Source organism: Hevea brasiliensis, chromosome 11 (assembly GCF_030052815.1).
Source record: "Hevea brasiliensis isolate MT/VB/25A 57/8 chromosome 11, ASM3005281v1, whole genome shotgun sequence".
Lineage (NCBI taxonomy): Eukaryota > Viridiplantae > Streptophyta > Magnoliopsida > Malpighiales > Euphorbiaceae > Hevea > Hevea brasiliensis.
Window position 1 is genome coordinate 99,074,599 of NC_079503.1, and position 18,249 is coordinate 99,092,847.

At 43.7% G+C, this 18,249-nt stretch overlaps 3 pseudogenes; 1 reads left to right on the forward strand and 2 right to left on the reverse strand.

Annotated features, from left to right (window-relative positions):
* Positions 1 to 524: 524 nt before the first annotated feature.
* Positions 525 to 10,629, reverse strand: LOC110661302 (oxygen-dependent coproporphyrinogen-III oxidase, chloroplastic-like; annotated as a pseudogene).
* A 4,569-nt stretch (positions 10,630 to 15,198) lies between these two features.
* On the reverse strand, positions 15,199 to 15,352 carry LOC131170840 (5.8S ribosomal RNA; annotated as a pseudogene).
* Positions 15,228 to 16,568, forward strand: LOC131170390 (uncharacterized; annotated as a pseudogene).
* The last annotated feature ends 1,681 nt before the right edge of the window (positions 16,569 to 18,249 follow it).

Sequence of the window (18,249 nt, forward strand, 5' to 3'; positions counted from 1 at the left end):
TAACTATATTAAAAATTATATTGTTCTACAGGTTTTTTTTTTTATTTTTTTGTTAAAATTTTTATTAGCCAAATGTTAAAATATCTTTTTATTTGTTTAATATTAGATTCTATGTTTTTAATCAAAATTAATATATAAATTTCATTATTTTATAAAGATTAAAAATATTAAATCATACCAATATTTAAAAAAAAGTCATGTTAAATTATGTCACATTGTGTTAAATATATCGAGTCATATATAATTGTATTAAATGAATCATATCATATTAAATTAACTCAATATAATTTATATTGATTATTAATCATGTTGTATAATTCATATAATAAGAGGAGCTCCTATGAGAATAAATCCAATAACTGTACACAGTTTTGAGGTTAAAAAAATAAAAAAGCCACTAATCATTGGTCAGACCTAAACCTATCTTGCCTAGCCATGCTTAGTAGATAGGTCTACACTCACTTGAATGTAACTAATCCAGCATGCAATGCAGCAGAGCAAAATGAATTCACTCGTTTGCCAGATATTTTAAACGATCATTGCAAAAGATGAGCACCAAAGTAAATAGTATGTTTTACAACAAAATCTTCCAATAACTTTCGTAGTAAATTACAGCTATTATGCTAGACCTCTTTTTTCAGTTACAAAAACATTTGCTAAACAAAAGAAAACAAAGAATATAGAAAAAGAGGGAAATTTTGAAATAAAGGAAGGGCAATAAACATGATACTTATTTGGAAGAAAAATTAGATCCATTCTTGTATCCAATAACTTCCACTCTTCACTTCCCTCTTCAGGTTTCTGTAAACCAAACAGTAAACCAATTTATCACCATGAGCTCATAATTTTCCACTCCTTAATCTTACATATGGCATTATTATGCAGAATGATCTTGGAAACTTACATGGTCATATTCCCATCGTGCAGTTAGTGGCAGAGAAACAAGAATACTTTCAATTCGACCACGTCTTCAGCCCAAATGTTGTGCCCCGATCATAAACCTTTGATTGAAAAAATAACCAAATGGCATTCAAGGCATGATCTTGAAGAAAGTTTTATGATTTAAAGAAAAAATAAAGATATTCAGATTCAGTTATGATACAAAGTTAAATTGTACATAGCGTCCCCTACGTAACTGTTGCCATGCTTTATGGTGATCAGTGAATCGCATATCCTTTATTTTTTCTATAATGGGAATGTAAGCAGGTACCACAGAATTTGCACACTCTGCAATTTAGCAAAATGTTTGCACAGGGAGATCCTTGAACCGCTAGAACTTGAAAAAGAAAATTAAATTAAATTCTTGATAAATTATTACCAGCGGCAAAGGAAAGAAGCATATCTTGATCATACTCATTCAGATCATCAAAAAATATTCCTCCAAGTCCCCGCCTCTCGCCTTGATGCTGCATATATTATTAACAATCAACATGAAATCCAATCAAAGAGTCATTTTTAAGCAAATTTCAAGTTAAAACAAATTTTTGGAAAATAAATACTGAAGCAGACAAAAAGTTATCTAGTAAAATTTTAGAAGAAACAACCACAAATTATTCTTGGTTAACACGGAGGTAAAAAGCAGGTCTAGTCGGAGCAATCACTTAGGCTTGTGCATTGTTGAGACTAGGCTTTTTGTAGTTACATAGAAAACATTAATGGAACCTCATATAATTTCAACATTTTCTTTTCTAAACTATCATGAAATTTTAGACAACAGTAAATTTCAGTTTGAATGTGAGAAACATATGAGCAGATCCAAATAGCACCAAATTGTAGTTATCCATTTTCCCTCAACCCCAATGCATTACACACAAAAATAAAATAAAACAAAATAAAGAAAGACTAAGTAGGAACAGTGATATGATAGGGGCATTTCTACAATAAACTTCAACAATCAGAATTTCAATGAATCCAAACTCCAAAAATGTCTAACATGATACTTACCTTAATATAGAAATAGTCATCACACCACTTTTTGAACCGGGGATAAAAGTTGGGTCAAATTTATCACAGGCTTTTTTTTGAATCTACAATTTAGGATAAAATAAATTTAAGTCAAAATAAAGTACAACTTGGCAGAAGTGAAAATGTTACATACAGAAGAAGTATAGAAATAGGGATAAGAATGGGCAAGTGGCATGTGAGTGAGAGGTGTTAATAGAAAGGAAAATCTGTTATAAGTCTGTTGATATAGTTGTTAGTGTTTAGAGGGAAAAAGTTACAGCTGTTGGAAGTAGTTAAGAGTAGTTATGGAATTGGAGGGAATCTTGTATAAAAGGGATAGAGAACACTTGTATTACTGTTCTGGAATTGTAAATCAGTAATAATACTGTCTCTTCTTTTCTCCTATCTAATCTTGTATAAAAGAGAGAGAGAGAGAGAGAGATAGGGACGAGAATTAGAATAAGAGAGAGAATAATTTTAGAGAGAAAGAAGTCTGAGATTTTATTGATTTCATAATGAATCTCAATTAAATGAATGACATCTATTTATGGTATTACTTGATAACTGTCATTGACTAATTTCAACAGCTATAACTACTTCTCAACAAACTAATAGTTTTTTCCCTCCAAAACAACTATTCTTCTTTTCTATTTCAAAACTTTCTCCTCCTATACGTGACAATTTCCCTCCCTTTAGAAACTAAGCTTGCAAAAATGACTAGTCCCCCCAAGTTGCATCTTCTTCACTGAAATGCAGCCATTTAACTAAGCCCTAAAAAATTGGAATCCCATTTCTTTCAATAGTTCTAATATGCAACAGCTTCTCTGGATGCACTTCCCAAGTATGATCTTCTTGTAAAGCTGGAAGGTCCAAGATTGGAGTGATATTGTCCCCTACCCTCCTTTTCAACAAGGAAACATGAAAAACTGGTTGAACAGTAGAGGAAGTAGGTAATTGCAGTTTATAAGCCACTGCACCCACTTTAACGAGTATTTGAAATGGCCCATAATACCTTGCTGATAACTTGAGTGACCTTCTAACTGCAATAGAAACTTGTTTGTAGGGCTGCAACCTCAAATATACCCAATCTCCAACCTGGAACTCTTTTTCTGCTCTTTTCTTATCTGCTTGCTGTTTCATTCTATGTTGGGCCTTAGTTAAATTCTCTCGTATAATTTATGTCATATGTTGTCTCTCCTGAAGTAAATTAGTAACAGCCTGGACAGGAGTGGAATCAGGAAAGGAACCTAGGGTTTGGCTACGGAAATGTGTGAAATATTTTGAGGTTTACAAAGTACCTAAGGACCAAAGGATTGGAATTGCTAGTTTGTTTTTGGTTGATAGGGCAGATGCTTGGTTTCAAAACTGGAATAGAGGGGAAAACCATTCTTGGGAGGAGTTTGAAAAGGGAATTTGTCGTAGATTTGGGGAACAAGGGTTGGAAGATATTGTGGAAGAATTTATGAAGCTTAGGCAAGAAAATTCCTTAGAAGAATATCAAGATATCTTTGAGGATTTGAGGATAAGGATGGAAAGCGTTATGCCAGATTTGGGAGAGGCTTATTTTCTTTCTGCCTTTATTGGAGGGCTTAAGGATGAAATTAGATTAATGGTGAAAATGATGAAACCAACTACTTTAGTTGATGCAATGGAGATTGCTAGGCTGCAACAACAGTTATGGGATACAAAAAAGAATAGAACCTTCAATAAAACCTTCAATTACAACCCAAGATCTGTCACTTCCAATTTCACTCCATATAATTCCTACTCCAAACACCTAATCAATTGTTTCCTTACCCCCCTAAACCACCAAATCCAGATTTGACCAGTAAAGCTCTAAATTCTGCTCCTACTACCAGTAAACCAACTTCTATTGGAAGTACTTCTTTTGTTAACCAAAATTCCAATGCTAATCTTACCAAATCTACTGTCCAGAACAACTCAAACTCCAGATTCCAATCCAAACCCTGTTCTAAATGTGGTGACAAATACTTTCCAGGCCATCAATGTAAAACTAAGACATTAGCATCTTTGCAAGTTGGAGAGCAAGAAGATGGGAATGGAGAGGAGGTTTGGCATGAGGTGGCAGAGGAAATGGAAGATGTGGGTGATCAAGGAGAACTTATGCTTTCTGTTCATGCAGTAGAGGGGAGTGAAGGGGCAGAAACTATTAGAATTTTAGGGATCCACAAGAATAGAGAAATGGTGATTTTAATTGATAGTGGCAACAATAGTAGTTTTATTGACAAGAAAGTGGCTGAGGAACTTAAGTTGGAGTTGGTGGATATACCTGCTACAACAATAGCAGTAGCTGATGGGAGAAAATTGAAGTGCAGTCATCAGTGTCAGCAGTTTATGTGGAAAATTCATTCCTATAAGTTTCAATTTGACTTTAGAATATTAGCATTGGGGAGTTTTGATATGATTTTGGGAGTGGATTGGCTTAGGAGCTTTAATCCAGTGCTTTTTGATTTTAGAGCCTGTAGGATTTCCTTTATAAAAGAAGGAAAGGAAGTGGTTTTACAAGGACTGAAATTGCAAAGAGGGAAAGGGAAGGCTGCTGTGTTATGTCATTCTAATGACTTATTTGGAAGAAATGGAGTGGATTTTCAATCTCCCTTACTTTGTATAGTGGAGTCTCAAGTTGGATCATCTTCAACACCTAAAAAGGAGACATTTGGTGAAGCTGCAGAGTGTGATTTGGGACTGATCTATTTTAAAGAAATATCAGGAGGTTTTTAAAGAACCTCAGCAGCTGCCACCATTCAGAAGTCACAATCATGCTATCCCTTTGCAACCTAATACGCAACCAATTAATATTAGGCCATATAGGTATCCCTATTATCAAAAGGCTGAAATTGAGAAGCTGGTTTCAGAGATGTTAGCTTCCTCAATAATCCAACCAAGTACAAGCCCTTTTTCATCGCCAGTAATTTTAGTTAAAAAAAAAGATGGCACATGGAGGTTTTGTATAGACTACAGAAGGTTGAATGAGAAGACTGTTAAGGACAAATTTCCTATCCCCATTATAGATGACTTGTTGGATGAATTAAATGGGGCCAAGTACTTTTCAAAGATTGATTTGAGGGCTGGTTATCATCATATCAGAATGGAGCCTCAAGATGTCCCTAAGACAGCATTTAGAACTCACCATGGTCACTTTGAATTCAATGTCATGCCATTTGGACTGACAAATGCACCAGCCACATTCCAAGCCTTAATGAACCAGATCTTCCAACCTCATTTAAGGAAATTTGTGTTGGTATTTTTTGATGACATTCTTATTTTTAGCAAGGATTGGGAATCTCATTTGCAGCATTTGGAGGAGGTTTTTAAGATCTTGAAAGAGCAACAGCTTTATGCTAAACAATCCAAGTGTTCCTTTGGGCATACAGAAATAGAGTATTTGGGGCACATTATAACTGCTAAAGGTGTCGCTACTGATCCAAAAAAAATTCAGGCTATGTTGCAATGGCCAACTCCAATTTTTGTTAAAGAATTGAGAAGTTTTTTGGGGTTGACAGGGTACTACAGGAAGTTTGTGAAAAACTATGGCATAATTAGCAAAAATCAATTATGAATATGGAAAGACTACCTAAATTTAATGATGTTGAAGTACTGGGATTAGATGAAAATGAATAAGAGGAAGAGTTGATGCAAGAAATTAACAGTGAAAGAAGAAGGCCAAAAAAATAAGAGGAAGAGTACTGGAGGTTACAGGTACTAGTGCTTCAAAAAAATCAAAAGTTTTACCACCACAAAGTAGTTAGAGGGCCTATTGACTGTTATTTTTTCCCCTAGACCTACTGTTACGGGAAAAAATATCAAGCAAACTACCATTGATGAAAATAGTCCAGCTAAAAAGGAGTTAAGGGAGCATGCTTGTGTTGTCATAGCACGATGGATATATGATGTAGGAATAGCTTTTAATGCTGTGAATTATGATAACTTTGGGGAAATAATGATTCGAGCAATTGGAAATTATGGGAGAGAAATGAAACCTCCAAGTTTTGATGAGGTTAGAGCTCGGTTACTTAACAAAGAAGTACAAATCATAAATGATCTTCTCGAGTCTCATAAAGAAAAATGGGAAAATTATGGATGTACATTGATGTGTGATGGATGGACAGATAGAAAAGGGAGAACCTTGATTAATTTCTTGGCTGATAGCCCAAAGGGAAGTGTATTTATTAAGTCAGTTGATGCAAGTGATGAATCAAAGACAAACGGCATTGTTGGCTAGTTTGATTGAGAAAGAATTGATGGAAATTGGTCCCAAAAAAGTAGCTCAAGTTGTTACAGATAATGCATCAAATAATGTTGCAGCAGGTAAAATTATTATTTAATTTTTTATATTACTAAAAAAAATATCATTTTATTTTTATTATTAATGGAATGAAATTTTCTACTTGTTTATGACAGAGAATATTGGAACTAAATTTTCCTCATCTATACTGGAGTCCATGTGCACCCCATTGTATAGATTTGATGTTGGAGGATATCTTTAAGAACCGTGTTTTCAAAGAAATATTTCGCAAAACTATTGAGCTTGCTGGTTTCATATATGGCTCTTCAGGAGTTCTAAAAATGTTGCGGAAGTTTACTAATGGAGTAGAATTGCTAAGGCCAGGGCAAAGTAGATTTGCTATTGCTTTTATTACTTTTATTGCTATTGCTTTTATAAACATAGCGTAAATAATTATTTATTTTCTTTTTAATATGTTTTTTTAGTTATGAACTATTTAAAAGTACATATATATATATATATATATATATATATATATATATTATTATTGGGCTTCGTGTAGGTATCCTCAATTCGCGGAAATTCGACAGTTGTCCGGATCTGTGAATTTCCGGCCAGACAGACCAGCTACCGGAAAAGTCTCCGAATTGGGCCGAGGTTTTGGCTAGCCCCCCATTGTCAGACGTCCCGAGCGCGTCCCCGAAGTCGGAATCGGCAAAGGTAAACCCGAACCTTTCTTTTTCGTAATTTTCTAGTGCTTAAATAGGATTGAAAATCCATAAAATATTCGTGGTAGCTTAGAAAATTACGATTCTTTTTGCAATAGCTTAGTAATATTTCTAAGAACCGCGGGGCAGAGTTTTATAATTTTTAGAGCTTATTTGAGCAGCTTTTGCAAAAATGATCAATTATAAGGACTAAATTGAAATTTTACATATTGTGATGAATGATTGATTTGATGGGCCCAGGAGGGGCTGTGTGATGTGATTGAGTTGTGGGCATATGGATTGTGAATATAGAAGTGTGTTTTGAGCTCTTTTGCAGGTTGGGTAGGTCCTAGATATATGGGAGACTAGACTCTGCCGGATTTTCGGCACGACTTAGGACGTATTGGTCTTTTTCTTTGTTTGTATTGAGTCAGATTGTATTAAATAATTGTAATATAATTGTCGTGAGCCGATGCCTTCTTCCTCCGCTCACTACCGGTGACCATCGTTAAGTCTGTGAGTAAAATATTAATTTTAATTATAATTTCGATATTATTATATGTTCAGCATGCCCATGCATCACTTATATGAATATATTTATGTAGTTAAACTCTAGGCACGATTTATGTTGCATTCATAACTGTTAATGTGCCATGAGTGTTGTTGTGGTAATTTGGAGCAGTGTGCGTGCGTTGGCGTGCGTGTGATGTGGTGTGGACTATGGATAGGACGGGGTAGTCACGGCTTGAGTTCTTCGGGACCCGTTCCTTCGAGGGGTAGTCACGGCTTGAGTTCTTATTTGGGACCCTCGATTTGGTTTATTAAGCGAAAGTCAGGCTTGAGTTCTTCACGCACTGAGTTGGATTTAAGAGAGTCATGCAGGATCAGCTCCCAATATATTATGATTGATGCTACAGGGTGCGTGAGTGCTCCAAATTATCTTTTTGATGCTATGATGTGAATATGATGTTAATGTTGCCTCCGTCTCCACCAAACCATTGCAGTATCCACCAAATACAAGGGCGCATGGTCCACCTTCTTGGCATCATCCGTAATGCCAATCGCCCTAAAATACTGCTCCAAGCTCCACAAGAAATTGTCAATCTCCTTCGCATTCCTAGCGCCACTGTACACACTTGGCTTCGGAACCTCCACTCGCGAAGGGATGACCAAGCTAGCCCCGGAAGTAGTGGCAACTCCCCCACGTGCCACGGCCATAGCAACAAGAGACACTTGCTGCTCCACTTCCTTCAACTTCCCCATGGCCCATTCCAACTGTTCCTTTAGGGACCTATTCTCATCCCTTAAGGCAGCAATTTCCAATTTCCCCCATTTGAGAAAGGCGTAGGGACTCACCTTCACTAGCCAGCTTGTCGAATGCAGCGTTCAAGACACCCTGCATGTCCCCTCGACATCCTCTCATCGAGCTCCACCAAGCGGGTGTCCATCTCCTCGAACCTTTCCTCTCCATCCACGAGGTGCAATTCGACCTTGGCGAGACGTCTCTCCAAGTCTCCCAAGTCCTCCCTTGCTCGGCTAGGATCCCTTGACTTACCACGGCCTTTTCTCCTGCCGCCTTCATGCTCCACAACCGTAGGAGCAACACCCACACCAAGGGTGATCTCACTCTGGTCCGCCATTGTCACCTTCAAGAGCAACCGAAGCTCTGATATTGCTTAACCAGCTCTGATACCACCTGTCACGGGTTGCTTGAGTTTGGGGTTGATAAACTCTCAGTCCGTGACATAGCTAAGGAGTTAGGCAGTTACAAAAGCTAGAGATATAAAATCTCAGAAATTACCTTTTAATCTCAGCGGGCTAATTGTTTGTTGAGGATCGCAATCTGACTAGATCAGCTGTGGTCAGTCAAGAAAGAGATGGTCAGAATTGGGGAATTGGAGGAGCAAATGAGGAATTTGCAAGAAGTGTCAGAGGACTGTTGAGAAAGAGGTCTCAGTCCACACCTGTGCAAATGCAGTCAATTCAGGCACAATTTGTGTCTGTCAATCAACCTACTCTTGTGGATAAAGAAGGTTGTCTGTCAATCAACCAGTCCCAATTAAATGGAATTAAGATTTCTTACTCAGCAATAGAAGTCATTCTTTCACTAAATGAAGCTGAATGCTGCATTGAGTTTATAATGAAATGTGCTTTTGAGTTGATCATCCCTAAGTCATTTTGTACATCTCATTGTTCCAAATTACGATTACGTGCAATTGGAAGGGGAAATTGGAAAACAAATTCTATTGGATGGAATCGCAGATGCAGTGCACGTGGAAAGGCAGTATATAATTACAACAGGACTATCCAAAAAGAAAAACAGCAATGTGAAAGAGACATATTTATGAGAAAGGCCAAAGAGTAACAACTTGAACATATTTATGAAAGGTGTAATCTATCTTCGATGGCATCATCAATAGCTTCAAAAATAAATTGTTTTGCGAACATCTACAATCAATTGTAAAAAAATCTGTGTCATTCATTCCAAATTCTAGAGATAATCCTAATATATTTAATTGTTCTGGGACATATTTAACAAGACCCCCCCGACCCTTTTGGTTCAACAATCATGACATATTTAACATTCTAATTAACAATCACCATAAATGATAAACGAGTAAGTATTTACTTCAAAAGTAGCAGGGCCGACAGCCAAAGGACTCCTGATAAGTGACCCACATTAGAAGGAGCAGGGCTGAAGGCTTGCTTTTAATTGAACTACCTTGCTGATAGAAAAACAACTTTTAGAAATCCTAATTACCACAGACAAGCAAAAGTATAGGCTACAAACAAAGTGAAGCCAAGCGAAGCACAAAATAGGGGAATTTGAAATACAAAAAGAAATTTAATAATTAGAAGGTAGGGGAGAAAGAGAGATGGAAACAGGAATAAACAAGTACAAATAATTAGAAGGTAGTGTCAAGGAATTTGCATGTGTACAGATAGAAATTTTTGTTTCACCAGCAATAACCATCACCCTCTTTTGTGTAATTTTCTGTCATATTCAACGATAAATAGTAAATCATGAATTTGCTACAGATTCAAACATTTCCATAGTCTTATACCCACCATTTAATTGCAATCAAACAATAGACATTATAGACATTATTTCCTCAAACATGTTACTGTCCACAAAAAAAATTGGAGCCTAAATGCCATATCTCACTTCTCACGCAGAGAAAAACCAATTGGGGTTGTGAGAAATAATAGGGATGAGAAAGCACCTTTTCCTGTAACCTCAGTTGTAACTTTGAGCCCGCATGTTTATGCACCAACTTGTTTTGCACGATTTTCACAAACACTAGCCCAAGGGAAAGCAACGCTGAATATACAATGTACTAAATCACCAGATATTACCCACAACAACGCTGGTGAAGAACTCAAGGAACCAAAAAAAAAAGAAAAAAAACCAAGAGCAGCACAATAGGAAGAAAATGTATGGATCAGTAGTCTTACACGAATAAAGATTGACAAAGGTAAGAGATGAAATCGTAATGAACTGATTATGAAAATAAGAAGAAATCTCACCTGCCCAGACCAAAGAGATCCATGGATTGCGTTAGAGAGAGAGAGAGAGGGATAGCGTTTTCTTTTCTCTGCTGTGGCGAGGGTTTATGACCAATCTCGAATAGAGAATCAGGTAGGGAGGGAGAATGAGAGTGAGAACAATCTTAAAAGCCCCAAATTGAAAAAAAAATCGATGGATTGGGCTGTCAACAAAACGATGACGTTTTCCTAGGCGCCCCAACACTAGGCCCGGTCTTGTGGCAATGGCATGGATTAAAAACTTTGAAAGGGGATAACTTCCTCATCCGATGTCCGATTGAGGCGATTTTTTTTTTGATTTCATGTAATTTTTCGAGCTCTACGCGTTGGCAAACTGCCAAAGGCGGTTTAGGCAAATTTTGACCCCAAAAACATTTTATTTTGCTCAATTTTTACATTTTTTTGAGATATCGTAATTTCTAACCCTAATTTTTTAATGGTAGAAATTCTTTTGAAAGATTTCCATTTGAGGGTATGTTCCCTTGATGAGAAACAATAGATATGAGTATTTATTAGTACTTATTTTCATATTATTTTAGTTAATGTATATAATCAATTAAAAACCATGAATTGCATAAGAAAAGAAAGTGGATGGAGTGGCAATGCATCATTGATATGTCTTTTGCATCTTGGGTTCAACTCTCACCGGTACCATATCTTTATATATTTTTCCGAGCTTTACTTGCTTCTCCACATATTTCCTTTGAGCTTGTTGGCCAAAATTACTTTAATATATCAAATTTTTTAAGAAAAATTAGTTTCATGTAACATCATGATATAATATAATGTATTTACAATTGCATATGGTTCAATTTTTGTAAAGGTGTGCTCTCTGCCGCCTTAACCCAAATTGTAAAGGTGTGACTTGCATCTAAGCAATCAGATAATGATATTAATCAGATAGCTTGTTGGCGAAAATTACTTTAATATATGTAACAAAATTAATTCAATGTATGTAACAACATCATGATATAATATTAGTATTTACAATTGCATATGGCTCAATAATTCTAACCCGAATTGTAAAGGTGTGACTTTCATCTAAGCAATCAGATAATGATATTAATTCATTCCTGTGGGTCTATTCATTTGTGCCAAGAGATATCCAACTATGGGATTTTTGGCTTCTTCCTTGTAAAATTGGTGATGAATTCTAATTGATGCGTGACTTGATTGTCTAAATCCCAATTCACAAGGCAGGTTGTCCCCCTCCAAGTCTCTTGGATGCATGGCAAGCTCGCACGTTAAGGGACGGAGGGTGGGGAAAGGGGGCGCTAACCTCGTGGGGCGTAGAGGAGATGAGGCGGAGGGGAGGGGGAGGGACGAATCGAGCGACAAAGGGCTGAATCTCGCGGATCGTGGCAGCAAGGCCACTCGCCACTTACAATACCCCGTCACATTTAAGTCGCCCGCAGCGATTCTCGCCCGACGCCCGTGGGAATAGTACTTCAAGGCGGCCCGCGCTCGTCCGCGGGGCTTGGCCAACGGCACGCGGCTCGGGGCCGGAGGGCCCCATCGCGGTCGGCAAGCGGCGCCGACACGGGCGCCGCTCGCCCGGATTCTCGACTTAGAGGCGCTCACCATAATCCAAATAAGACGGTAGCTTCGCGCCATCGCTTTTCAACCAAGCGCGATGACCAATTGTGCGAATCAACCGCTCCTCTCGCATCAGGTTGAATTACCACGCGACGCTGGCCATCGCAGGGTAAAACTAACTCGCCTCACGACGGCCTAAACCCACCACGCTCCCTATTGGTGGGTGAACAATCCAACACTTGGTGAATTTCGCTTCACAATGATAGGAAGAGCCGACATCGAAGGATCAAAAGCAACGCCGCTTATGAACGCTTGGCGCCACAAGCCGCTTATCCCCGTGGTAACTTTTCTCGACACCTCTAGCTTCAAATTCAAGGTCTAAAGGATCGATAGGCCACGCTTTCACGGCTCAGATTCGCATCGGAAATCGTAATCAAACGAGCTTTTACCCTTTGTTCCACACGAGATTGCTCGCTGAGCTCATCTTAGACACCGCGTTATCTTTTAACAGATGTGCCGCCTCACCAAACTCCCCACCGACAATGTCTTCCGCCGATCGCGCGTGGCGGCCTTGGGTCCAAAAAGAGGGGCGAGGCCCCGCCTCCGATTCACTAATAAGTAAAATAACGTTAAAAGTAGTGGTATTTCACCGCCGCCGCTTCCGCCCCACTTATCCTACACCTCTCAAGTCATTTCACAAAGTCTGACTAGAGTCAAGCTCAACAGGTCTTCTTTCCTCACGATTCCGCCAAGCCCGCTCCTTGGCCGTGGTTTCACTGGATAGTAGACAGGACAAGTGGGAATCTCGTTAATCCATTCATGCGCCACTAATTAGATGACGCAGGCATTTGGCTACCTTAAGAGAGTCATAGTTACTCCGCCGCTTACCCGCGCTTGGTTGAATTTCTTCACTTTGACATTCGTGAGCATCGCGTAAATCACATTGCGTGAGCATCCGCAGGACCATCGCAATGCTTTGTTTTAATTAAACAATGGATTCCCTTGTCCGCACTCGCTTCGAAGTCGATCGCTCGACGCCGGGAAGGCCCTCGAGGGGCCGCTCTCCCGTCTCGGCCAAGCACGCTGGCGACCCGCCTCGCCGCGGAGCAGCCGAGCAGTCCGCCGACACCGACGGGTTGGGGATCGGGACCCCGCCCACTCGTGAGCCAATCCTTTTCCCGAGGTTACTGATCCGCTTTTGCCGACTTCCCTTGCCTACATTGTTCCATTGGCCGCAGGTCGCTCACCTTGGAGACCGATGCGTTATGAGTACGACCGGCGCGGAGGCACTCGGCCCTCCGGATTTTCACGGCCGCCGGGCGCACCGACACCGCGCGACGCGGCGGTGCTCTTCCGCCGCTGACCCTACCTCCGATCGAAGTCGCTTCTGTGGTGGGCGGGTCGTTAAACAGAAAAGATAACTCTTCCCGAGGCCCCGCCGACGCCTCCGACTTCCTAACGCCGCCACCAAGGCCCTGCTCGGGAATTTTAACCCGATTCCTTCGGCGCGCATGACGCTATTGCCGGACGGCTTCCCCGCCTCTTAGGATCGACTAACCCATGTGCAAGTGCCGCTCACATGGAACCTTTCCTCTTCGCCTTCAAAGTTCTCATTTGAATATTTGCTACTACCACCAAGATTCGCACCGACGGCCGCCCGCCGCTCGCGCTCGGTTTTGCAGCCGCCGCGCCTCCTACTCATCGGCTCGCTCTTGCCCCGACGGCCGGTATAGGTCGCGCGCTTAAGCGCCATCCATTTTCGGGCTAGTTGATTCGGCAGTGAGTTGTTACACACTCCTTAGCGGATTTCGACTTCCATGACCACCGCCCCGCTGCCTTAATCGACCAACACCCTTTGTGGGTTCTGGGTTAGCGCCAGCTTGGGCACCGTGAACCCGGCTTCCGCTCATCCCGCACGCGCTCGCTACCAAAAATGGCCCACTTGAGCTCGATTCCGTGGCGCCGCCGCCAAAGCGTACCGCACTGGCCCTACCTATTTAAAGTTTGAGAATAGGTCGAGGGCGCTGCGCCCGATGCCTCTAATCATTGGCTTTACCCGATAGAACTCGCCCCGAGCCCAGCTATCCCGAGGGAAACTTCTGAGGGAACCAGCTACTAGACGGTTCGATTAGTCTTTCGCCCTATACCCAAGTCGATTTAACGATTTGCATCGCCAAGATCGCCGCTGGCCTCCACCAGTAGTTTCTCCGCTTCGCCCCGCCAGCATAGTTCACCATCTTTCGGTCCCGACAGCATGCTCTCACCGAACCCTTCTCGTAAGATCGAGGTCGGCCGGCGGCGGTGCAACCCTCGGGGATCCCGCCACGCTTCCTTGCGCTTACGTTTACTCGCCCGCTGACTCGCACACATGTCGACTTTGGTCCGTGGTTTCAAGACGGCCGAATGGGGAGCCCGCCGCCGACGCCAGAGCGCTGCTGGTGCCGGGCACGCCGTGACGGGCGCGCTGATGTCCACGATCGCCGCGACGGCGCTCCGCTGGCGCTTTAGTGCCCGGCTTGGGCCGCGATCCGCTGCCGGTCCGCGCTTCGAAGCCGATCGGGCGGACCGGCTTGTCGCTGCTCCACATCCGACCGGGCGCATCGCCGCCCCATCCGCTTCCTCCCGACAATTTCAAGCACTCTTTGACTCTCTTTTCAAAGTCCTTTTCATCTTTCCTCGCAGTACTTGTTCGCCATCGGCCTCTCGCACGATTTAGCCTTGGACGGAATTTACCGCCCGATTGGGGCTGATTCCCAAACAACCCGACTCGCAGACAAATACCGTGGTGCGACAGTGGTCCGGCACGACGGCTCTCACCTCTCCGCGCCTCTTCCAGTGGACTTGGGCCCGGTCCGCCACGAGGACGCTTCTCCAGATTACACCTGACGCCGAGGGCGCCCGATTCTCAAGCCGGGCTCTTCCCGCTCGCCGTTACATTAGGGGAATCTCGTAAGTTTCTTTTCCTCCGCTTTATTGATATGCTTAAACTCACGGTGTTCCCGCCGACTGGGTCGCGTCTGAGGCGCTCTCTAGGGACGCGCAGGGGTCTCGGTCCCGGTGGCGATGGCGCGCGCTGCTCGCCCGAGGGTCTTTCAACCACCGATAGCCGTGGCGTATCATCGCCGAGGACTCGCTTTTGGGCCAACCGCGAGCGAGGAGCGCACGGAGGCCAGATCCGCTTCGCACCGCACGGCGAGGGGTTGGGGGCGACGCCATGCGTGACACCCAGGCAGACGCGTTCTCGGCCGATGGCTTCGGGCGCAACTTGCGCTCAAAGACTCGATGGTTCGCGGATTCTCGCAATTCACACCAAGCATCGTGATTTTGCCGCGTTCTTCATCGATGCGAGCCGAGATATCCGCTGCCGAGAGTCGCTATGGTTCTCGAAGAGGACGACGCTGTCCCAACGGAGCGCGCTTCTTTTCGCTTCATGTTCCTTGGCGCTTCGCACGGGGTTGGTTGTTAGGCCGCGAGAGCCGGCGGGCGAGGCCCACCGCTTCCTCGACCTTTCGGGGCGACGGGGACCAAGGCCCCCGCGCGTCCCCGCTTGTGGACGCTGTCATGGTCGCTTCGCGGAGCGTGTTTCGACAATGATCCTTCCGCAGTTCACCTACGGAAACCTTGTTACGACTTCTCCTTCCTCTAAATGATAAGGTTCGCTGGACTTCTCGCGACGCCGCCGGGCGGCGAACCGCCCACGCCGCCGCGATCCAACACTTCACCGACCATTCAATCGGTAGGAGCGACGCGGTGTGTACAAAGGGCGTGGACGTAGTCAACGCGAGCCGATGACTCGCGCTTACTAGGAATTCCTCGCTGAAGACCAACAATTGCAATGATCTATCCCCATCACGATGAAATTTCAAAGATTACCCGCCCGCTCGCCAAGGCTATAGACTCGCTGAATACATCGCAGTAGCGCGGCGCCCGTAACATCTAAGGGCATCATGCACTGCTATTGCCTCAAACTTCCTTGGCCTAAAAGGCCATAGTCCTCTAAGAAGCCGTCATGAGGGTCACCTCCGCATAGCTAGTTAGCAGCCGAGGTCTCGCTCGCTAACGGAATTAACTGCATAAATCGCTTCCACCAACTAAGAACGCCATGCACCACCACCCATAGAATCAAGAAAGAGCTCTCACCACAATCCTTACTATGTCCGACTCGTAAGTTTCCGTGTTGAGTCAAATTAAGCCGCAGCTCCACTCCCGGTGGTGCCCTTCCACAATTCCTTTAAGTTTCAGCCTTGCGACCATACTCCCTAACCCAAAGACTTTGATTTCTCATAAGGTGCCGGCGAGTCCTAAAAGCAACATCCGCCGATCCTCGGTCGGCATCGCTTATGGTTGAGACTAGGACGGTATCCGATCGCCTTCGAGCCCCCAACTTTCGCTCTGATTAATGAAAACATCCTTGGCAAATGCTTTCGCAGCTTGTTCGCCTTTCATAAATCCAAGAATTTCACCGACTATGAAATACGAATGCCCCGATCGTCCCTCGTTAATCATTACTCCGATCCCGAAGGCCAACACAATAGGACCAAATCCTATGATGTTATCCCATGCTAATGTATCCAGAGCGTAGGCTTGCTTTGAGCACTCTAATTTCTTCAAAGTAACAGCACGAGGCACGACCGCCGCTAAGCGTGGAGCGCATCGCCGCAGTAAGGGACGAGCCGACAGTGCACACCGCGAGGCGGACCTGGCCGACTCCAACCCAAGGTCCAACTACGAGCTTTTTAACCGCAACAACTTAAATATACGCTATTGAGCCGGAATTACCGCGGCCGGCACCGCACTTGCCCTCCAATGGATCCTCGTTAAGGGATTTAGATTGTACTATTCCAATTACTGCACTCAAGAGCCCGTATTGTTATTTATTGTCACTACCTCCCCGTGTCGATTGGGTAATTTGGCGCTACCGCCGCCTTCCTTGGATGTGGTAGCCGCTTCTCGTGCTCCTCCTAATCGAACCTAATTCTCCGTCACCCGTCACCACCATGGTAGGCCTCATCCTACCATCGAAAGTTGATAGGGCAGAAATTTGAATGATGCGCCGCCGCACGATGGCCGCGGCGATCCGCCGAGTTATCATGAATCATCGTGAGCAACGCAGAGCCCGCCGACCTTTTATCTAATAAATGCATCCCTTCCGTAAGTCGGGTTTGTTGCACGATTAGCTCTAGAATTACTACTGCTATCCGAGTAGCAGATACCATCAAACAAACTATAATCGATTTAATGAGCCATTCGCAGCTTCACAAATCAATTAGTTCATACTTACACATGCATGGCTTAATCTTTGAGACAAGCATATGACTACCGCAGGATCAACCGTAGCATTCCTTCGCGACGGCTGCCGCTCGCGACGAAGCTCCCGCGAGCCGAGGCCTCGAGACAGCGCGCCGGCCGCTCCGCTACCGATTGGACGCTTGGGCTGATGGAGGAGTTGCCACCCTCCGCCCGCATCACATTCCGTGATCCGAGAGCACCGACATTCCGTGGCCACGGCAGCCGCTGAGGCATGCTTGGAGCACGGATGCCGCCACGGGTTCACTCGCACCCTAAACAAGGCGCAGTTAAAACGGACAAAGCATAGCTTTAATTCCGCTGTGGGTATGCAACACAGAACCGAATCATGTCACCGAGGCACATTCCGCCTCGCAACAATCAAGGGGATCGAGCCAACAGCTCAATGCTCGAGCAAAGAGCCCGCCAACCCAAACGCATCAAACAACCGCCATGCGCCGCCACGCACGTTGAGCGCTGATCCCACTCCAACGAATTGCCCCCGACGCAGCGTAAGCACGATGGGAAGTCAAAACGCCGAATGGAACCGCTACTCACACCGCTTGGCGCGAAACAACCGAGGAGGGACGGTTTAACAAAGGAAATACAAGCAACACGGCGGGACCCGCCTGATTCTCGACGTAGCGCTGACTCGCCACGAGGATTCCCATACAAAGGCCTCGCCTTGCCTCAAGAAACGCACATCGGATTGAGCACAGCCACCAACGCCGCACCCTCACCAAGCACTCGCGCCGCCTCAACAAAACATCCGCACTGTGCTCATCCCCGCAACCTTAGTAGCAAATGCAAGCACCGGAAGGGAAAGAACGGGGCTTTGTAACAAAGGTAATCACCGCACCAAGAAACTCGCCATACAATGTTCTCAACACATGCTCCGCTGAGCTCATGCATCGGCTCGAGCACATGTGGCATGAAACGCCACGCCTCACCTCAACATTCGCACAACTTCAGCAAAGTAAAGGC